This window comes from Cryptotermes secundus, unplaced genomic scaffold, assembly GCF_002891405.2.
Source record: "Cryptotermes secundus unplaced genomic scaffold, Csec_1.0 scaffold967, whole genome shotgun sequence".
NCBI lineage: Eukaryota > Metazoa > Arthropoda > Insecta > Blattodea > Kalotermitidae > Cryptotermes > Cryptotermes secundus.
Window position 1 is genome coordinate 659,827 of NW_019731236.1, and position 24,064 is coordinate 683,890.

The 24,064-nt window shown below is 43.0% G+C and overlaps 1 protein-coding gene across 1 annotated transcript in view; it reads left to right on the plus strand.

Annotated features, from left to right (window-relative positions):
- Positions 1–24,064, plus strand: part of LOC111866638 — a 126,675-nt gene that overhangs the window by 22,696 nt on the left and 79,915 nt on the right. The gene's annotated exons all lie outside the window — the stretch shown is intronic.

The window sequence follows — 24,064 nt, forward strand, 5'->3', positions numbered from 1 at the left end:
ATATACCTGATGACAACCTTATAACGTCGAAAGATGTCATAGAAGACACAGTCAGAATATACGTGTACGATAGGGCAGCACACCACCGGTCTAGGAACACGACCGCCAAAGGAACTCCCTTGATTTAAACGATTAATAAGAGCAACGGGACTCTGTTGGCTCACTGAATTGAGTTACATTACATCACTTAGATCTGTGTCCACATAACACCTGGGTGTGGAGGTAAGAGCGCATAGATTTCGCTCAAGAAATAATCCAGCAATAGGATTTTATGGCAATGAATATTGTAGAGTGTAGAACCGTTACTGTACAACGACCACGAGATAAGCAAATATAACAGAGCCGTTACTAGGTAACAATCGCAAACAAACACGTCTCCACAGCAACAAATCTATGCGCAACAATAAAGGTACTGTTGGAAACGCGGTGTTCTACTGCGGTCCGTGCCGAGGAGTTATAAGGAAGACCACTGGGGAAACCAAGGCAGTTCTGTACTGGAGTCTGTGAAGAGACGTGTCAGTTGGAAGGGAACCGCCTTTCAAAGAGAACTTGAGCCCGGAAGCAGAGGTCTAGCCACTGTTAGAAGCGGTACCAAACAACTACTAGTGAAGACACTACTGACTGGAAAAGACTTTCAAAGTGTGGAAATTGGTGATGGCTCTGTAATCAAGTGCAATTGCGAGCTATGTGCTAAAGTCGCCAATAAATCCAATATCCAGTCCAAAACCCCGTCTATGGTCATTTCATACTATGTGACAATATTCATATTTCACAAAAGTAGATTCCTTTTTTGACTAAATGAATGTCGTAAAGGAATATTTATTTATTGTGCTCTGTCAGTTGTAATGCGAATTCCCCGCATTGCGTAGCCCTCACCGAGTTCATTTATTTGTTATTTGTTCCGCTTTGATTCTGAGACTGAAATATGACAAAGCTTGCACTGTCTCTCCTCCTGCTCTGGGATGACGGTTGCTTCCGAATAACACTAATTTCTCCCATACCTGCCATCATGGTGATCTATTTCCGGAACCCCGCCTTGGGATTTGACTGTATGTTTACGTAGTTTGTACTTGTATGCTTCATTTAGGTGTCACCAGAGTGTGCTGCTAGAGAACAAATTCAAGGCAGCGTTCGTAGACTTCTTACGGATATGCTATAGTATTAAGGCGCGTCCACATTATACGTGCTCGTGCTCGCCAGGCTTGTGCTCGTCGGGAGACTCGTCTGGCTTTTACTTGTGCTCGTAAATCTTCGTCCACTCGTAGTTCGTATAGACTGTAGTCGTATTTTAATTTATTGGCTATAGTTTTTAAATAAAAAATTTGCTTGTCTCGTGACTTGTCATATCGTCCACATTACTCGCGAGCATAGCTAGTCACACGTGCACGAGCACGAGTAATGTGGACGCGCCTTAAGCAATTGCTAGCTACAGAAGCGAGGAATTTGTTTTCCTCTTAGTAGAAATATGCCATATTGCTTCTCTGTTTCGCTACATTTATTTACCTATTGACTCACATAGGAAAGGTGCAGGTGTACTCCGATTTAAGTATCAACACACAGAAACGGATATCCAGTAATGAATCAGTGGCACAAAATTATTAAAATGACAGTTGTGGTCGGGAGTGGGTATTATCTTGGGTATGTATAAGTGAAATGAAGCAAGAATAAAGTAAATGAATTTGAACACATACAATTAAATATTTTATTAAATTATCAGTTCATCTGTCGAGCTCTTAGCATTCCTACTCCGTATTTGAGAGATCTTGGGTTTGAATCTCGCTCTGAGAATCCGATATTCTGATCCGAATTGTACCCACTTTTCATGTTCCCCCCAGGCATATGGTGGGCAGCTACCTTGAATATGTCGCAACGGCACCATTGCAGATACTTTCCAATTCACATACATATTTCCCCCCCCCCTTGGCACTACAGCCCCTGTGGGCCTAGGCCTACCTCCATGAACTCCTCCGTTCACTTCGGTTTTCTAGATCTTACACATACGGTAGGACTCCTTGGGCGGATGATCAGCTCGTCGTAAGGCCTCTACCTGTACACAAACACAGAAAAACGCACACTAACATCCATGCCCTGAGTGGGATTCGAACCCACTATCCCAGCTTGCGAGCGAGCGAAGACAGCGCACGCCTTAGACCGCTCGGCTGCAGTGACCGGCTTTCCAATTCACATATTCGTTCTAAAATTCTAAGCTACATAACCAAAGCAGTTGAAGAAATGTCGTTAAATAACAGGGAAATATTCGTAAAGAGGCTACAAAATGTAAGATTTGAGGCTTTCAGGCTACAAAATATTTAGACTACTACTATAATATTGATGATCGTCGGAGTAGCTTCTGATGATAGTTTGATCCACGGTATCTGGGATCAGGGCACTGAAGTAAATTGGAGTGATGCTTTCTCTGTACAGATGTAGCAGTTACACTGACGTGTCCCGGGCAGTTGGACTTGAGTAGTGGCATTGCCTTTACACATGTTGATTGTACAGGCCTACATGAGAGCCTCGTCTGCGGCACACATGCGCCATGCCAAGCTGATACTGGCGTTCAGGAAGTTCAGGAAGGAGAGAACCGAACTTTGCGGTTGAGAGTTGTTACACTTTCAGGGGGGGGGGGCTTCCAGTGTTCGATTCTCGGCCCAGAAGACAGCTAACCCAGTTGACATGAATTGTGATCTTTCTCATTTCCTCCGGTGGTTGGGTTAGGACCTTGAAGACAAACTCAATTCTTCATTCGCATAATTTCCACCGAGTTATGAATTTGTATTCGGTAAGTCCTCGGTTCGAATCTCGGTCGGGACACAGGCCATCCTGACGAATTTCGTGGTTTTACTTAGTGCAACCAAGAAAATCTTAGAACATTATCTCGACTAGGCCATGACCCGTTCCTTCCAAATTCTTTTCAGTTATTTATTCACCAGTCATCCTAACATTCTGCGCTATATAGTCTGACATACTGATGCAGTGGTAAACTTGTCCCATTGTTTAATTAATAAGTACCACGCTACGGGGTGTGGCCTAGGCATTAGACGGTGGTGAGTGGCCAGATATACGCCCCGGCTACTTCCCCTACCGAGGGGGGGGGAATAGCCCCTGGTACTTGTTGGATATGATTTAGGGTGGTCACCTGAGCTGGTTTGGAGGCCGTGGACTAGAGAAGAATTTCTTGTCCCTGCTGGGGATCGAACCCCTTTTGTCTAACCCGTAGCCCATCGTTACACTGACTGAGGTATCCCGGTCTGAGATAATGATAAAGTCGATAAGTAAGCAATAAATAATTAAGTAAATGTAATTATACTGCTGAACTGTTTTCATACTGGTCTCTGTTCTTCTGTCATTCCCAACGGCCCCGTCCCCGAATTAAAGGGATTACCCACTCCCTGTTTTATAGACTTCAGTCCGAAAGCGATCTCTTTGAGATTTTATTTCGCCTAACTTTTGTTGGTTCTGGTCACTCGGCCTGCGACTTAGCGTAGCAGAGAATTACAGAGTGGTCTTTATTGGGTCAGTTGTGTCAACATTATTTCGGGTTTCGATCAGCGATTTCTACGACGCATACGCCGTGGCGTAACTTGGCTGGAACGTGGGTGTATGAATGACTTGACCGAACACAGGAAGTTGGCCCGTGGGCTGGACTGGAGGTGGCGGAAGTGAGGTGCACGTGTCACGGGCTGCGTGCGCATGCCATGCGTGTTGGGTATGGGAGCCCTGCATACTAAATAAGGGATACACAATGAATCACCTGCCAGCTTTGTGGAAATACTGTTATGTACGTTTACAGGATGCATCAGGCGTGTTCAGTCCCCAGAAAAACTGCAAAGTAGAGAGCCATATTATTTTATGAATGAGTCTTACTTGTAGGTGACATTTATACATTAAATGTACTGATTTACGCTTTTGCTGCCTAATCACATTACGTAATCAAGATTAGTTCACTCTTTTAACTCTTGGTGCACGAAATTCAACTGAGTAATATTTAAGAATGTAGTGCCTACATCATGGAAAACACGCAACATCACAATTACAACGACTTACCCTTGTTGATGTTTGGAGAAATAATCTTGCTGTACTAGTGTATCATGAAAATCATGTGAAACAGATCCGGGAGAGCGCAGTATAGGGACGGGTTACAGGCTAGACAGGCCCACCCAGCTTCCTGTCCAATGGGTACCGGGAGCTGTTTCCTCGGAGGTAAAGTGACCTGGATGTGAAGGTGGCCATTGAACTCCATATAGCTCAAGAATGGGGGAGCCATACCTTTACTGCCCATACGTCGTCATGGCTTGGTGCGTAATTAAGCTCAGGGGCAGCTTAAACATTAAAAAGCTATCCCTTTAACAGGCTGTGAAGACCCATGGGTTTATGAGATGTCGAGACTTGCCACATTTTCTCTAGATAATCGGCTCACAGATGGCGGTGAGGTTGTCAGCCTTACTCTCCGGCCGCCCTTTACCCCCAAGGAAGATCCTGGTGCTTATTTTTGTTAAAGACTGAGTCGAACCCAGGGCCATAGCACGGTTAGAAGGATTAGGTCAATTGAAAAATCCCCCTGATCGGGATTCGAACCTGTGACCTCCCGGCTTGTAGCAATCGTGCCTGAACCAACTACGCTATCGCGTGCCCCAAGCTTAACCGTTACCTTTATGAAACACGCAGAGACATTGAATAACAAGTGAAGGCACGAGTGAGCGAGTGGGAGAATGTACGGAAGAGTGAAACAAAACGAACGAATGAGATGAAGGAACGAGTAAATGGGCAAATTAATAAGCTGAAAGAATCGGATAAATTAGTGACCGAGCGAAAGCAGAACGAGACGGACTGAGGGTAAGTTATCTGACCGTACCTGGACCCATGTTCAAGCTCTTACGTCACCTTTATGACGGTCGTTTCGGGCTTCCCGGATGTCCTGAGATAAGCCGTAAGGACGGATTTCGTACGTACGAAGGCCACGGTATTCGGCGGCTAGGAGTCCGATCTCTGACCGCGGGCTCCTTGTTTGCTACTGACGCTCCTTTCTAACCCCGACCCTTAGCGGGATCCAGAAGCGCGTTCTCCTGGCCCTCCAGCTCATGAAGCTGGACACGGGAAAACTGAAGCCCATTTAAACCTTCAAAAGAGTTGTCGAAGAGAATGCATTTCTTTGTGTTATGTATTAGAAACAAAATTTCCGGCGAACGTGATTAACAAATTGTCCGGCGAACATGATTAACAAAATATCCGGCGAACATAATTAACAAAATGTCCGGCGAACGTCATTAACAAAATGTCCGGCCAACGTTATTAACTAAATGTCCGGCGAACGTGATTAACAAAACGTCTGGCGAACGTGATTAACAAATTGTCCGGCGAACATGATTAACAAAATGTCCGGCGAACGTGATTAAAAAGTTGTCATGCGAACGTGATTAACAAATTGTCCGGCGAACGCGATTAACAAAATGTCCGGCGAACGCGATTAACAAAATATCCGGGGAACGTTATTAACTAAATATCCGGCGAACGTGATTAACAAAATGTCCGGCGAACATGATTAACAAAATATCCAGTGAACATGATTGTTTCACTAAGAGATGGGAGGATATTTGGTGTGATCAACGCGAGAAGGTAATATTTTTGTGTAGTACCCACTGCCTTATAGAATAGCTTAGTTGTTTTACGCGTACTTATTATTCTGCCTTTAGGACATAAGGAGTAGAACGACGCTCTTAAAACCCTCGTACTTTAGTGTAGCACAGTGACTGGCTACGGGCTGGACGACCTAGCGGTCGGAGTTCGCGTCCTGGTGGGGGCAAAAATTGTCATTTCTCCACGTCGTCCAGACCGGTTCTGGGGCTCACCCAGCCTCCTATCCAATGGGTAACATGTGCTCTTACCTCGGAGGTAAAGCGGCAGGGGCGTGAAGCTGACCACTCAAGAAAATATGGATTTATACGTCCACGCCCCGATACACCTTCATGGCGTAGTGCTTAATTAGTTAACCACAGGAACAACTTTATCTTTTACCTTATTTTACAGTCATCCTACTGTTAATTTGTTAACGCTTAATGGTCTGAGTAGTTGATACAGCGTCATAAAGTAACCTTCTATCCAGCCTGAAATTTCTTTGCAGTATGTCTACGATCGGTATGAGCTGAGGCTGATAAAACACGTTGGCCACTTCATTTAAATTCGAGCCATGCGTACCAATTTGTAGGATCAGGGACGAGTTCAGACTTAAAATTCAGTAGAACATCTCCCCATTTTATGCGCAGATCCAGATAATGACAAGTTTTATTTTACAAGCTTTAGCATTTATATACTGTACTTTGAAATTCTGAAAAGGTTCGGACAGATTTGTATCGTGTAAGTTGACTCAAGAACTAACACTTATGACCGTTATTTGGTAAGTTTCGGCCCACACTAATTGTTTTGGCCGAGAATTTTAGTGGTTTAACTTAGTCCCTCCAAGTGGGTGCCAGAACAGTGTCTTTAAGTAGTCCACGACTTCTTCATTCCCTGCCTTTGGTATCCACCGGATCATTCTGTCGTATCCATCGACTCATAATACACTTCGCAGTTCATGCAATGGCATTACTTAACCTACTTTGACTAATGGAAAATATTAAGGGAGAGAACCATTTGATCTCTTACGATTAAACTTCTCTAGATGTAGCTATGACGTAATGGTATTGACCAATAAAGCGATTGAAGGGTCATGCCTGTATTATTCTGCCCATCTGCCTCCGTCGGCCCATTCTCTTTTTTCTTTTCTCAAATGATATTCGTATTACGCAGCGCCATACTGTGAATTGGGTATTTTAAGGTTTGCACTAAAAGATGTGAGTGATTTTTATAACCTCTGCTTTACGTGAAGCTGAAATCAAATTTCTGGAAGTTTCCGAAAACCAATTCATCGTGCAGTATGGACGAGCGATCATTTAATATACAGGGCTACTATAAATGATTCATTCGTTTTTAAAACGCTATATTTTCCAAAGCATTACACCTAGAAATATGATTGATATATAAAAGGAACCGTAAGCTCACCAAGTATTCTTCACATTCTACAAATGTTCCATGTATGCCCCTTGGGTCACACGACACACGTCCAGGCGGTAGTCGAGCTCGTTCCACACATTTTGTAGCATCATCCTGTCAGTGGTCATCACTGCAACATTGATGCGTTCCCTCAGCTCTACTAGTTTTCTTGGCAGTGGGAGGTACGTAAACACGATCCTTAATGTATCCCCAAAGGAAGAAGTCACAAGGCGTTAGATCAGATGATCTGGGGGACCAAGTGAACAGAGCTACGTCCTCACCAACACGCCCAATCCAGCGATGCCGAAGTTCATTGTTTAGGTAGCGACGAACATTGCCGATACCACCGCAAAATGCTTTGTTTACATGGCGGTTCTTTTCCGTACTCTCTTTTGAATGCGCGTTGCACTGCTATAACAGACGAATATCTCGCATATTCCAACAAAGAAAAACTCTTCTTGCTTTGTCGCCATTTTGTAAAGGCGCTGAAATCGTGCTGCCAACTGGTGAACATAATACAAACTTGGTGAGTTTACGGTTATTTTTATATATCAATCATATTTGTACGTATAATACTTTGGAAAATATAGCGTTTTAAAAACGAATGACATATTTATAGTAGCCCTGTATAAATAAAACAAATTATTAAATTCATGTCTCCTAACGCAGTCGATTGCCTTCTTGAACAATAGATCGACATCTACAGTGATAAAAATGAACTGCCTCGGTATCTGAACGGAATTCAAAACGTACGTCGGCCAGTAACGGATGGCAGACCTCAAAGACTGCTGAGCTGTAGATCGGAAAGTGGCTATCCTGAGGTTTTTCATGAATATACTTAGCCCTGCCACAAAATGTTTCGTGGTAACAGCTGAAAATATGCCAGCCCACTTTATTTCTAACGTATCATCCACAATTATCATATCAATCGGTGTTATGTGTGAAGTTTAGGGATCGTCATTAAAGAAACGAAAGAATCGCCATAATCATCTTATCTTTCCGTATTCTCCGCTCTGGCTTAGGAGCTTTTGTGCCATCTACGTGCAACGTCGTTCTTTATTTTTTCTTTGTATTCCTTTATTGGGACATCATGTTTCGGCCTAATTGGCTATCTTCAGGTGTATAGGTTGTCATGGTTAAGGATTTTGCCGATGTTTCCTGCTATTGTAATTGTCTCTATTTATTTTGGTTATGTGGGTTACCCCCCTCGTTGGTGTCTCCACCTTATCGTGGTGAGGGTGTTTGAGTATGCCAAGGACCCTGAGAGCTATACCAGCGGTAGCGTAGCTACTGGCAGGGCCTCCCTTGCTGGACAGGTCAAAGGGTAGGCATCAGACGAAGAGAGACACCGAAAACTGATACCGGAAGCAGCGTCATCAGCGGCGACTTGAAGCACAGAGAAAATGATGCTCGAGATGGTTCAAGTTCGTATAGCAACAGGCGTGACCAGAGTGGTTTGAACGGCTGTTGTACTGCGATGTGGAAAGCAAATGGAAAAACTACCACATTATCACTTTTCCTGGATAGTCTCTTTCCAAAAACAGAAGATCGCATTAAGTGGAGAAACTGTTTTGGAAGAGGCTGTGGACCTGTCATCTGACAGATTACTGATGAATGAATGAATGAATGTGGGTTACCATCAGTGTCATTTGGGTGTCCTTGGGTTGCATATGGCTGCTTTTGGTTTTGTTTGGTTTGTTGGTTGTGGCTGCCTTGAATGTTCTCGCTGGGGCCGGAGTTATGTCGAACATAGTTGATCGTTGTGCACCTGAAGATGACCAGTTATGCCGAAACATGTAGTGTCCAATAAAGCAATACGAAGAAAGAATAGCGAAAGACGTTGCGCATAGACGGCACAAATGCTTCTAAGTCAGATTTATACAGTGCAACAGGACGCTGAAATACTCGTATAACACATTCTCCAATATAGTTGATATTAATCGCTAAAGATAACCAAAATGTGCACAATTCCTGACTGAAAACCCCTCATATGAGTTAATCACGAACACATTATGGAAGGTTTTCCCTGATTACACAAAGGGTGACTTGTGTAAATAGTGTAAAAAGATGCGTCTTAAGTGTAGAGGGCTGTAATATGAAGGCGCGATGCAAGCCACCTTGATTACAAGGCGTGCCCTTGCACGCAAGGGTTGCAGAAATATCGAATCGACCCTGTGTTTTGTTGCAGTCCGACACAGAGGCGCCTGTGGGCAGCACACGTTGCTAGGGGCGAGCGTGGTGGGGAGGCATGTAGGAGCACAAAGGGAACTGCATTCTATGCAGTGAACCTTAAAGACTGTGATATGTCAGCGCAATGCCAGGCAACGGCTAGATAAACACCCTGCATTAGTCGCACGGACCAATGGAACAACAGGGTTACGCAACCCACTTCTAGGCAACGGCTCTGTAAACACACTTCCGCGCAGACTCAGTGACGTCACAACCCAACAATGATTCGCTACCACGTGAGGTATTTTCTGTGTTGCTCACGCGCTACGATTCTTCTCCTTCACTAGCCGTATCCTGGCAACGGATTTATCACAGTCTTGCTGTCTCATCAAATCACATATGAAGTCTTATTTTCACAGCCTAGTTTCTTTATTGTCATTATTCTGCAACTGCCAATTCCGATGACTCGACTCAATTCAGTTCCTCTGCTCCCAACATATCCTAGCAGGCTGGCGTTTCGAAATTCGACTCTCTACTCGACAACGATGCTTGGTCGCCTCTTCTGACCATGTTCTTTTATAACTCCTCGGCGTGGACCCCACAGAAAGCACAACCTCTATTTTTTTTTTGCCCGTTTCTTAGCAATGGATGCCATTCTGTTGCACTCGTACGTTTCGCGGGAATGTGTTTACCGAGTCATTCTGTAGCAATGGATATACTGTATAATCCAACGAGAATAAAAGACCATATATTGATTCTACGACTTGTCCTTATCCGGTGCAGCCGAGTGGATATTCGTAATCGCCATTAAATTGGACGTGGTGTTATATAGTCAAGAAGTGCACACAAGAGCCTGCAATTAATGTACGACATACATACGCACTGGTACAGTGCTCACTTAGCCATATGGTGGCGGCGTTACCACTTACACAAATTACTTGTCTGAAGATGAAAGGAACTGTCTTTAGATGCTCAGATTGCTTCAGCCGGTTAAGGGGCTTGTTTACGAGGTCCTAATGAGAAACACGGCACGTTTCGCTTCCAGCAGCATTGATATTGGCCGTTAGACGCGTGGGTGGGTTATCATTTGATTTTACAGCTAGCATGTTCTCCACAAATATAATTCTGAGCATAAAATTATGGCCTATTTCAGTTGCACAGAATTGCCAGTTTATTTCAAAATTTAGTAGAATTTATGTATTTTTACTTCATATCATCAGCGAATTTTTACTGACTTTCATGTTGGACTCTCTTCAGTCGGAATAGCGAAGGGCTACGGGTTGGATGAACGGAGTTCTATTCCCGGCAGGAGTAAGTTATTTTACTTCACATCTTCCAGATGGGCTCTGAGCCCACTCCAATGTGTATCAGGGGGATTCTTCCCCAGGGATAAAGCGGCCGGTGCGTGAAGCTGATTACTCAGCACCATCTAGCACAGAGGTCTAGAATGATGGAGCTATACCCCCACTATCCCATATGTCTTATTGGCATAATGTTTAATTAATTAAGCAAAGGGACAACGTTACCAGTTTTACCTTTAAATCAAGCAGCAAAAATTTTGAGCCATTAAGTAAGTCAGAGGCATATACTGTCTTCGCTCGGAAACCGGGATCATAGGTTCGAATCCCACTCAGGGCATGGATGTTTGTGTGCGTTTTTCTATGTTTGTCTACAGGTAAAAGCCTTGCGACGAGCTGATCACCCGCCCAAGGAGTCCTACCGAATGTGTAAGATCTAGAAAAGCCGAAGTGAACTGAGAAGTTCATGGAGGTAGGTCTAGGCCCACTGGGGCTGTAGTGTCAAGGGAAAAAAAGTGAGTCAGAACCGCCAGTTTACTTGAACTTTTATATTTCTTGCATTATATAATCATCGGCACTATAAATTATTTCAGGGATATTAGTAGGCTTAGAAGCGAATGGTATTGACCTAAGTATTCACGAGAAGGTGTGTGTTTATGGAAACGAGGTGGGACACACTTTACATGTGCAGAAACGGAATTCGCGATTTAATGGAGAACACTTCTGCTTCGTGTTCCGGAGGTCACGGATTTAGATCTCGGCCTGGAGATCGACTGTTCTCAATATGGTGTCCATAATTTTCCTCAGTCTTTCCAGAAAAGTCCTGGAACAGTATCTCAAACTGAGCTACGACTGCTCCCTTCCATATCCTTTACAGTTCAGTATCCACTAGTAAGCCTACAGTCTGACACTGTATACTCTGCGTTGCAGTGAGCGTCGTTAAATAATCATATGTGAGATTTGAGTTTCAAATTTCAATATCTGGCAGACATCTATCAGGGTATAAGGAGTCGTGTCCTGAAAAGCAGTAATATTTATATTGTTACATGTACACCCATTACTAGGCGACAAGTTTGTAAACAAGTTCCCGCGGAAACAAATTCTTGGTAAACAGTCCGTTGCTAGGTGACGCAACAATAGAGGAGGCTGTTTTCTATGTCCGCGCCAAGCAACAGTATAACAGCGGTGTTATGCAATCCATTTCTAAACAGTGCAACTGTAAACACATCTACAAAAATAGGTGTTTTCTTCGGGGTCGGTGCTGGAGTTTGATAAGGGACAGTGAAGTTCGTTTACAGTCAGTCGTAGTTAGCCATAGCCGAGAACCCATGAGTCAAGGACAGGAAGCAGTCATGGAAAGGAGTTGTGAAGATTCAGCTGTGAAGTGTTAATGGACGTTGAAGACTTTATACGTGCTGTAGTGCAGTGATATGTGGAATGATTTAAAGCGCTAGCTGTTGTGTTTAATTGCGTTACCAGGAAATGACTAGTGTGTGTGTGTGTGTGTGTGTGTGTGTGTGTGTGTGTGTTCGCGTGTAACAGTGAATTATAAAGTGTTGAAACAGTGATAGCGCTGCACTAATTGTAATTAGGAGAGAGACTGTAACCGAATGGCTAATAAATCCAGCCATCGAAACTAGAACCCTTTAATTTCGTCACGCGTACCGCCTTACACTTGACAACATTATTCATGTGCATCGGCTCATTCAGAGGGCGAAAAGGAAATATTGACGATAGTTCCAGACTGCTTAGAAATCTTGTGCCTGTATTTCATATCGTACATGTTCTTCTAACAAAATACAGTAAAATGATGGCAATTATGAAGCAGGAAAATAGAAGCATTCATTTGTTTCTCAAAAGTGGAAAGTGCAATGCAGTGTCTAAGAGTGCTTGAGCTGTTACACATCAACACACCATTAGCAGAAACCTAAAGTTCAACACCGTTAATACTAAAACCTGCCGTTATACACGATCCCTGACTAGTTCCACCTACCACACATCCTTAACAACATATTTACGCACGTCCAAGATCATGTTATCCTCCCACCTGCTTCTCTGCCTTGCAAGGCGCGATTTAATGTAACGTTCCGTCGCCTAACTCTGTCTTCATTCCTGATGTTCCCTCTCCAAATCAACGTTCAGGCGAACGTAACCTCCGGGAGTTCACATTTGTAACATAATGATTTCGATACTTGCTTAATCTTCTTCTGAGGTTACACTCGGGCTGGACAAGGGGTCGGAGTGCGACTGCCGGTAGGGACAAGAATATTCTCTTTTCCACGTCGTCCAGACCGGCATAGGGACCCACCTAGCCTCCTGTTCAATGGGTGCTTGGGGCTCTTTCCCGGGGGCAATGCGGCCGGGACGTGAAGGTGACCACTCACCTACAACTAGTGTCGAGGTTAAGAATACCTGGATCTATACATCCACTCCCCCATTCGTCTTCATGGCTTAGTGTTTAATTAGTTAACCCAGGGACAACTTTACCTTTACGCCCTTCCTGTCGACTGTAATGTAGGGTAATTATTCTCAGGATCTACTGCTGTCTTCCTCATTACATCTTAAATAGTTTCCAGATAGCCGATCTCCACTGTCTTCTTCATTCTTTTGTTTCCAAAATTGCCAAAATGCATTTACTCGTAGCAAGTTCATGAACGCCGGTCACGGTAGCCGAGCGGCCTAAGGCATGCGCTGTCTACGCTCGCTTGGAAACCGGGATCGTGGGTTCGAATCCCACTCAGGGCATGGATGTTTAGTTTGTGTGTGTGTTTTTTTGTGTTTATATACTGGTAGAGGCCTTGCGACGAGCTGATTACCCGCCCAAGGAGTCCTACCGAATGTGTAAGATCTAGAAAAACCGAAGTGAACGGAGAAGTTCATGGAGGTAGGCCCAGGCCCACTGGGGCTGTAGTGCCAAGGGAAAAAATAGTTCATGAACAGAAAACAGGAAATCGAAAGAAACTACCCAGACTTACAATCCCGCCTCTCCATTATTTATGATACAGCAAGCACTATGAAAACTTACCATATCTATAACATTATTGCCCCATTTTGCCACCTGATGAATTTATATTATTTGAATAGCAACTCGAATCTGCTCCATTTGACTATGTTCTCTGCTCAGAGATTCTGAAACATAAATGATCGGTCGGTTAGCCGTCTGTTCGCACGTTTTATCTCTAACTACTTCATGCAGCTTAATTGTATCTGTAAATGAGAGAACCGTTCCAGAGTTTGTGGAACGGTTATATGAATTTGGGTTCGAACGCAATCCAAACATTATATTTATATTATCCATATTATAGGCTGAAATTTTATAATTATTTATGTCATAAATATATTCGTTTATTTTTCATATAACGATGTCATCAGTTGCTTAGGTTATTTTTTTTCCTTGGCACTACAGCCCCAGTGAGCCTAGGCCTACCTCCATGAACTCCGTTCACTTCGGTTTTTCTAGATCTTACACATATGATAGGACTCCTTGGGCGAGTGATCAGCTTATCGCAAGGCCTCTATCTATAGACAAACACAGAAAAACGCGCACAAACATCCATGTCCTGAGTGGGATTCGAACCCACGATCCCGGCTTCCGAGCGAGCGAAGACAGTGCATGCCTTAGACCGCTCGGCTACCGTGACCGGCTGCTTAGGTTATACGTACCTATAAAGTGGAAGTTCGTCTGAAGAGGACTGCCTCAGTCAGGACAGTCGGCGTCCTGGCATGGCTTCTAGACGGTTAGCTTCCGAATGAATTAAAAGTTTTACCCCTTCAAACAGCTTACTCTGTCTACAAGGGGTACATTTGGGCCTTTACATAGACATCTCCGAAGTCGTCATATACACTGAAGCATTCAAAGGGGCGTAGGGTAGTTAATTACGCGTGCTTCATAGATATTTTTGTTTCATCATAATTTTGTGTATTAGATCGCTTTACCGCCTTCTTTGGCTCCAAATGAAGGTTGTCTTAATAATGAATTTCAGCTCAGGTTGGGGCCACACGAGCGCATAAAATGTGTCCGATATAACGAACGTACTTTATGACGGACGTTGCTGAGGACACCACACAGTTGCAGAATGCGGTGCATAGTTTTTTGTCTGAAATTGAGCAAGGAGAAAACATAGTATTCGCCTCTCTTGTTTATTTCTATAACGGACGTCACGACGTTCGTTACAACAGACGCATTTTGTGCGCTCGTGTGGCCCCAGCCTCAGAGTTGAAAATATACATGTTTATAATGTTGTATTTTAGCGTCCTGTTGCACTGATTCGTATCCATAATGTGTATATATTTACAAGTGACAAGTGAAATTGTGTGCATTAAAAGACGGTAAATATATACACATTATGATTATACATATTTGTGGACATTAAAGTACCGGGCTACTATAACTGATTCATTCGTTTTTAAAACTCTGTATTTTCCAAAGTGTTACACGTAAAAATGATTGATATATAAACAGACCCGTAAACTCACCAAGTTTGTATTTTATGCACCAGTTGGCAGCACGAGTTCAGTGCCTTTACAAAATGGCGACAAAGCAAGAAAAGAGTTTTTGTTTGTTGGAATATGCGAGATGTTCGTCTGTTATAGCAGTGCAACGCGCATTCAAAAGAGAGTACGGAAAAGAACCGCCATGTAAACAAAGCATTTTGCGGTGGTATCGGCAATGTTCGTCGCTACCTAAACAATGAACTTCGGCATCGCTGGATTGGGCGTGTTGGTGAGGATGACGTAGCTCTGTTCACTTGGCCCCCCAGATCATCTGATCTAACGCCTTGTGACTTCTTCCTTTTGGGGGTACATTAAGGATCGTGTTTACGTACCCCCACTGCCAAGAACACTAGTAGAGCTGAGGGAACGCATTGATGCTGCAGTGATGACCACTGACAGGATGATGCTACAAAATGTGTGGAACGAGCTCGACTACCGCCTGGACGTGTGTCGTGTGACCCAAGGGGCACACATAGAACATTTGTAGAGTGCGAAGAAAACTTGGTGAGTTTACGGTTCCTTTTATATATCAATCATATTTCTAGGTATAATGCTTTGGAAAATATAGCGTTTTAAAAACGAATGAATAATATATAGTAGCCTTGTATTATAAAATACTGACTATTATTTTTTTTCATCTATTCTTTGGTCTTGCTGGCTTTCTTTGTATGTTGGAATATATATACATAGATATAAATTATTTTTTTTTAGATTCGTCGTCAGTTTCAAATGTGAAAATAATGTTTCCGTTTGTGTTATTAATAGTATTTTATACTTTCATATATTTAATCTTTTATTCATATTTAACCCGTTCATCCACTCCCCCATACGCCTTCATGTCGTAGTGCTTAATTAGTTAATCACAGGGACAACTTCACCTTACCTTTATCTACTTAGTCTCATTTAAGTAACAATTAAGTATCCAAACCCTATACAGAACAACACATCAGTCATATGTAGGGCAATTTAAGGACGGATACCGAACACGTGACATGGGTCTGCTTCATATACAGCAGGCAACGTCCGATGGTGACGCAGACTTATGGAGTTTCGGGCGTATATCATGTTAACGTAGGCCGGTTGGGCGGTGCATCGTAGTTCAGTGCCCCAAGTTCACGCCTTACAATCTGACAGTCGCACAGTGCAGGCACAGTTTGAACCTGATTTAAAGAGACTACCTCCCACGACACAACAGCGGCATATGTTATATAGTGCCCTCTTTTGCGTGCACGGATCCTGCCACAAGAGTCATTTCCTCCTCTCGTCAAGTCGGTCCGATTCAGAAGACACGAGGCCGTTTCAGGGCTGTGCTGTGTAGAAAACTTTCTATGCCTAAGATCTACTCCGTCTTCTTTGACGAGTTAGAGCTTCTGGCCTGTTTCGGAATCAGGATTGTTCTAAACAAAGAATCTTCTAGAAATTTTTGACGGGAAGATGAAGCAGTCAGCCACTACTTATGTACGTCACCCAAAACTGCAGGTATAACTTACCGCACCTTCTGGGGTTCGAGCACTTACAAATTTTTTGTTCAAGACAGTCATGCAGTGTCTCATACCTCGCGGCCACTGTAAAAGGCTTGTTTTATGGTTGTTATACGATGCATGTCATGCTGCAGTATTTGTTTAAATAAAATTTCTTTATGTTTTGCAAACGTTTAGAAATCGCCTGTTCTCTTGGTCTTCTCGATTTCGCCACCGTAATAAGATTTGTGGGGGGAGTAGAAGGTACGTAGTTGCTCCTCCTCCGAGTCCCACTATTTGCCTCAGCGCTCTGTTCTCAGTCCAGTGTTCATCCCACTCTGCGGGAGACCATATCTCGCAGCCATCAAATTTACTTTCGTTCTGAAATAAGTTAGAAGTCCCAGCCACTTCAGGGGAGGACTGAAGTATCCAAACAGCAAATAACCTGTTTGAGAAATTCTTGTTTCAACATTGACGTTCTTGTTCCTTTGTGCGATCTGAGGCTTCCAGGGTGGTCAGCCGTGTCAGCGTGGACTCGCTCTGTGACGTTTCAGAGACTCTCTGTCAATATCAACAGGGGTTGATGTGAGGAGAGTTGTGTACAGTCAAATGGTCACTCATCGCATCAAACCATGATGATGGCCGGTCTCTCAGTCGTCGGACACCAGATCCACATTGACACAAATGACTCTTTTTTTTTTGTTATTGTTAGTGGGGTGGGACTAAGTCCCTTGTACTGCGACCACTTCTGGCCTATTGTACCAGCCCCAGATGATAGGTGAGGGTGCTTGTGGAGCAATTGGTGGAATGAAGATTGGCAGGCGAGACTGAAGTACTCTGAGAAAACCTACCCCAGCGCCACTTTGTCCACCACAAATCCCACTTGACCAGACCCGGGATCGAACCCGGGCCGCCGTGGTGGGAAGTCAGCGACTAACCGCTTGAGCTATGGAGCGACCTTACACAGAAGGCTTTATTGAATCTTTTTCTTCGTCTATTTCCCCTTCCTGTAGTGACTGGCATATCTGAAATATATTTGATGTCTGAATATTACTGTTTAGAAAATGCAAAAATACCTAGCCCTATAACAGGCGTCGAGGCTCACACATTTTCTAGACATTTGGCTCACAGATGGGGGTGACGTTTCAGCCTTACGCGTCGGCCACCTTTTACCCACATGAAGATCCATTGTACTCATTTCTGTTAGAGGCTGAGTCTAGGGCCACGGCGGCCAGGGTTCGATCCCGGGTCTGGTCAAGTGGGATTTGTGGTGGACAAAGTGGCGCTGGGGTAGGTTTTCTCAGAGTACTTCAGTCTCGCCTGCCAATCTTCATTCCACCAATTGCTCCACAAGCACCCTCACCTATCATCTGGGNAGGCTGGTACAAGGGACTTAGTCCCACCCCACTAGCAATAAAAAAATAGAGGCTTTGTCTACCCCAAGGCCGTGGTGCTGCTGGAAGGATTATGTCAATTGAAAATATAGTGACCTCATCGGGAATCGAACCCGTAACCCTCCGCCTTGTAACATAGCTCCTCAACCGTAGAACTACGACTATGAATGGTGGAATGAAAATACATTGGAAAGAAGCTGTCATGATCCTGGCTGGCTCAACTAATCCTTGTCTCGCCCTTCTGTACATGCACGAAACAAAGCCGTTGTCTACATGGCTGAAGTAGGTCACTGTTCTCTTATAGAAATCCTGCAAGACAATTGGAAGGCGCTATGGATGATTGCAGGGTGGAGAAAGTATGTGAGAGTCTTAACGTATTCGCTGTGATATGTAAATAACAATTCAAAATTATATTCCAATTTTTCAATTGACCTAAACCTTCCAGCCCCACTATGGCCCTGGGGTCGACTCAGCCTCTAACAGAAATGAGTACCAGGAATTAATTAAATAATTTTCCTGGGGAGTAAAGCGCGGCCGGCACGTAAGGCTGACAACCTTACCGCCATCTGTGAGCCGATTGTCTAGGTAATGTGGGACCCTCAACTTCTCACAACCCTATGGACCTTCACGGCCTGGTGCAGGGATAGCTTTACTTTACTTTACACATTTGTATCCGCCACTTCGGTTCGTTTGCTGCAATAAATCATGTTCCTGCCTGAGAATTGCATATTTGTAAGGGCGCATATATTTCATGGGTTATAACCGATGATGCTTAGCATGGCTACGTGGAGGGTGAATTACGAAGGGAGGGAAAGGAATCGGTCTTCGGATATTCAAGGAGCGAATACAACGTTCTCCTAGAACGACAAAGAAATATCGAAAGAGGCAAACGACATTTGTATCGAGTTAACATATCGGATTAGTGTAACGTTGTAGGTACCTGTTTCGAATCTCAACCGGGTTTCTGGACGAAACAAATAATTTAGTTAACATGATTTAGAAAGAACACTCAGCTGCATGTTGTAACGGAAGAATGAGCATGTGTATGCTACATTTCGTAACACGGTAGTCATTTTGATGGCCTCCCGTCCAACCTGCAAGTTGATAGACCCTCCCCAATTCTTCTGTCCGCTACTGAATGTTCGGTATTTTTTAAGCTACGTCCCGCATTCAGAGGCCGTCACCTCCAGCTGCAACCAGAGGGCCCTACAGGCCTTTAGGGCAAGGGATCCGCCAAATATTGACAGTTTTAAGGCGTCGCCAAGCAAGTCACAAACGAGTCCGTTTCGATGAAGCAGTCGGATGAATAATAAAACTTTATTCTTCGCATTACAGAAGTAGAATTCTGCCGCGTTCAGCGCCCCACGTTTTGAGGTTATGTTTGCTGAAAACATGAAAACAGTTTTGTTTTATGTGTTTGTTTTGGTATAATTTGTGATAGCGTATTCGTTGTTCGTAATGTAAACGGTCTTTTTATTCTTGTTTTCTAAAAGAAAGGGGAAAAGTTGAGCCTTATGTGTTTAGTACAATCGATGTTGCTGCACGGAGTTGCAGGAGTGCGCAGGCTGTTGAAGGGTTGGGGGGGGGGGACTGGGTGGAGACAAAGCGTCGCGCTTCTTTCAGAGCTCACGGGGTTGTGACCTGACTTCTTAATAACACTACTGGAACTGGAAACCGAAAGACAGGAAAAAGGTGGAGAAAAAACTTTTAAGTCTCAGGTATTCATTTCTGCTGTGACTTGAACACTAATCGTCCAATTTCCACTCTTAATCAATCTTTAAGCTGGAAGAAGGTGAAGCCGAAAAGAATCAAAGGAAAGTTTTCCGTGAGTCGTAACAACAGCCTACCTTCTTGACTGTCTGCTCAATAATTCATAACTATCTGAAATTCGATATCGATCAGCATTCAGTCAGACGTGAAACGGGAGACGATTGATAAGTCACAGGTCGTGATACGTATATCTTATTTAGCTGTATCACTTATATAATATTTGAAGTGAATTTTATATTTTAAATTTTATTTTGCTGCAGTAGTGTTTCCACATCATATCTTCAAAATCTCGAGCTAGAAAAGAAAAATAAAATATATTTAGATTATGAATACGTAATAACAATTCCGGTCTTGTTAGAATTCTGTATCTAGGAATTTCCAAGTAAGTGAACATAAACGCTTGAAAGTCTGGTCATATACGTAGAGAAAAGCACAATATTCTGATATATTCAAATTTTGACAGTATTTACTGAGAGGTTCGCTTCTTCAGTCATCTTTAAAAGATATCTTACCTTGTAACATTACTCAAAGAGGAGCAGACTGGCTTGTGGTCGGGAGGAACTCTGCTGAGTGTAGACCAGGATACATCACAAGTTTTTTCATTGTCCTTTTCTATCCTTTCATGCGAAATTCTAGATATCACCTTGAAACAAATCACAATCGGTTCCTTTTCCATCTTTTACACCCCGAGTATAATCACTAATTTACTCTTAATAAGCAATTAATTGCTTATTAATTATTAATTAATAAGCATCAATTGCTTACTTAAGCAATTGATGCAACGCCATTACATAATTTAGGAAGCAATAAAATGAATTAAGAAGCAAATTTGTCCTAATAGATTTACATCATGCATTACGAGGTGTGACAATTTCGCGAACTCGCCTACGTGTGCTTGCCGTGGGAACAGTGGACAGAACCTCAGTATGGTTTGATTACGTTGGCATATCAGCGTTTCACAGCTGTGTTGTTGTTGATCTGTGGCAGTCTCTGAGTGGCATCTATTGTCTGAGTGTGTTTTGGTGTGCCGTCGCTAGAGGGTCGGAGCTGGAACTAAAGCACTCTCTGTGGGGGAGTTTTTAACTAGTGAACAAATAACCGTGCTGCAACACCCCTCCTCTTCACCGGATCTAGCCCCCAGTAACTTTTTTCTGTTCCCGAAACTTAAGGAAATATTGAAAGGAAGACATTTTGATGATATTGATGACATCAGGTGTAATACGACGGCGGCTCTGAAGGCCCTTCCACAAAACCAGTTCCAAAATTATTTTCAAGGGTGGAGTAGTCGCTAGCATCGGTTTATAGCTTCCAACGGCAGTACTTTGAAGGCGACCACAGTGATATTCAGCAATGAAATATGTAGCAATTTTGCTGCGACAAGTTCACGAACTTCATTGTCAAACCACGTATGCCCTATAAAATATTTATTGAGTTTATGGAATTCCATTAAGCTGTATTTTAAAATCCACAAAATATTTATCACGTTTGAATATAAGCCTAGGAAAATAGAGGAACTATTTATACTATTTTTTATAATTTTTTATATTTGCTACAGTGAATTATTCTCTGATACGGGCGCTTGCAAACCGCTGTAAGGAAAAGGTTATGTTCAATAAAGTGACCCAATGTGGCCAAAATAGGAATTTTATTTTCATAAAAAGTAAGTAAAGGTATCCCTGTAACAGGCCGTGGAGGCCCATAGGGTTGTGAAATGTTGAGATTCCTACATTTTCTAGACAATCGGCTCATAGATGGCGGTAAGGTTGTCAGCCTTGCGCGTCGGCCGCCCTTTACCCCCAAGAATATTCCTGGTACTCATTTCTGTTAGACGCTGAGTCGACCCCAGGGCCATAGTGCGGCCGGAAGGATTAGGTAAATTGAAAAATCAACCTCACCGGGATTCGATCCCCCGACCTTCCGGCTTGTAACATAGTGCCCCAACCAACTACGCTAGCCGTGCCCCATTTCATTTTCATAACACATGCAAAATACAGAAGGAACGCTTTTTCCAGTGGAATAATATGTTTTTTCTTCTTTTTTTTCTGTGAGATGTAAACCAACCCACAGTTTTCAGTTTAAATATTCAATCTGTTTATCGGAAAGCTGTTTAAGCTTCCAAGAGGTCCAGTATCAGCTGTTGTGACGGAAATATCTTAATTACATCGATTATATCTGTAACGGTTCCCGTAAGTTTCTTGTGAATGTAGAATATTGCAAATAGATTATTGTGTTAGTTTGAAAGCAGCTTAAGGGCGTGTCGTATCGAGCGACTAGGATTCGGCTCCGTACGCAATGTCGGCGGACTAGTGGAGTTCTGTGAGCGGAGAACTCTGTTACTAACACTGTGTTACTATTCCGTATTTCTGTATTAATGCATTTTTCTTTCATCAGTGCCTGCCTGTAATTGGCTTTTAGCTGTTGTCAACCACCTTAATAAAATAACTGAAGTATTTTTGTTACTATTAGCATCAGGCACCATAATCGTCTTCCATCTTACTTACTTACTCATGGAGTTGAGCCCTTCTGGAGGAGCCGACAATTCTGCAGCTACTCAAGAATTTCCCAGCTTTTTATGGAACCCGAAGCTTCAATACTGTGTTCACAAGAGCCCTCCACTGGTCCCTATCCTGAGCCAGATAAATCCAATTAATACCATCCCATCCTATCTCTCTAAGATCCGGTTAATATTGTCCACCCACCTACGCCTTGGTCTTCCCTGTGGTCTCTTTCCTTCTGGCTTTCCCACCAATATCCAATACGCATCCCTCGTCCCACCCATTCATGCTACATGCCCTGTCCATCTCATCCTCCTTGACTCGATCATTCTAATTATACTTGGAGAAGAGTACAAGTTATGAAGCTCCTCATTATGCAGTTTTCTCCAACCTCCTGTCACTTCATCTCTCTTCGGTCCAAATATTCTCCTCAACACCCTGTTCTCGAACACCCTCAGTCTATGTTCCTTCCTTAAAGTGAGAGACCAAGTTTCACACCCATACAGAACCACAGGCAAAATTATAGTTTTGTATATTCTAATTTTTATGTTTTTGGACAGCAGACGTGAAGACAAAAGGTTCTGGACTGAATGGTAGCAAGCATTACCCGAGTCCAATCTCCTCTTAATTTCTTCCTCAATCAGGTTTGTTCTGTTATCGTTGTTCACAAATATCTGAACTGTGCCACATTTTCAAAACATCTGTTTCCTATCTTTATATCATGATTTTGCCCTACATTTTGGTGACGAGACAGCAACATATACTTAGTTTTCTCTGTGTTTACTTCTAGACCAACCTCTTTACTTGGGTCAATTAAAATTTGTGTGTTTTTCTTTATGGTATCTACATTATCACCCAGTAGATTCACATCATCAGCGTAGACCAACAGCTGATGTGTCCCGTTTAATTTCAGTCCCACCTGGTTTCCCTGGACCTTCCTAATGGCATATTCTAAAGCAAAGTTGAAAAGGAGTGGCGATAAAGCATCTCCTCGTTTTAGACCATTCTGGATAGGAAATTTATCAGACCATCTTATCCCTCATAATTTTAGGGCAGTTGGCCTGCTTCACTCACTCACGGAGAAGCCGCCAATTGTGCAGCTACTAGAATTCCCCAGCATTTTATGGAACCCCGAAGGTTCATCACCGTGTTCACAAGAACCCTCTAGCGGTCCATATCCTGAGCCAAATCAATCCAATGCAACTAATGAAACGTAGGTTTCCTCAGTCCTTCTAAACTGGGAACCAGTTGCCAGTTTTAAATCGGCGATTTTTCTCTGAAATTGCGGTTGCGTTGCAGTTGCCAGTTTCCTCTGTGTGCCCCCCCCACCCTTATAGGGCCGAAAAATGTCGCGACAATGGAATAAAATGTGAGTTTAATGACATTTTAAGAAATATAAATGTGATTGTAATTGACATTTTAAACTAAAAGTTTATGTTGCATGAGACACGGAAACAAATGGACGAGTGCTGAATTGTACTAATTTTGTTTATGATAGGTCATTACAGCAGGCCTTTCTACTGATCTGGAGATTCTCCTTAGTTTGGAAGAAGCAATTTTATACTCCCCCCCCCCCTTTCTAGTGTTTGTGTTATGTTAATATTGTTTACTTAAGTGCGCATTGTGTTCAGCCAAACAGTTACTCGAGACAAGATGTTAATAAGGACACCATCAACTCTAAAGTCAACTGCTTACGCAAATGAGGAAGCAAAGAGCACGTTATAAAATAAAGCAGCCTTCTGTTCCTACTTGAAAACAATTGTCATTCTAGTCCTTTTGAATATAAGCGATTGACTTTATTTTAGTGTAAATCAGGCTAGCCTTCCTCGTATTAATAACGTCACACATTATTGTGAAATACACGTCACCGATAGATGAACTTGTTTATATCCATTTAATTATATCTGGATTCAATTGAAGTGACAGGAGGTTGGAGAAAACTGCATAATGAGGAG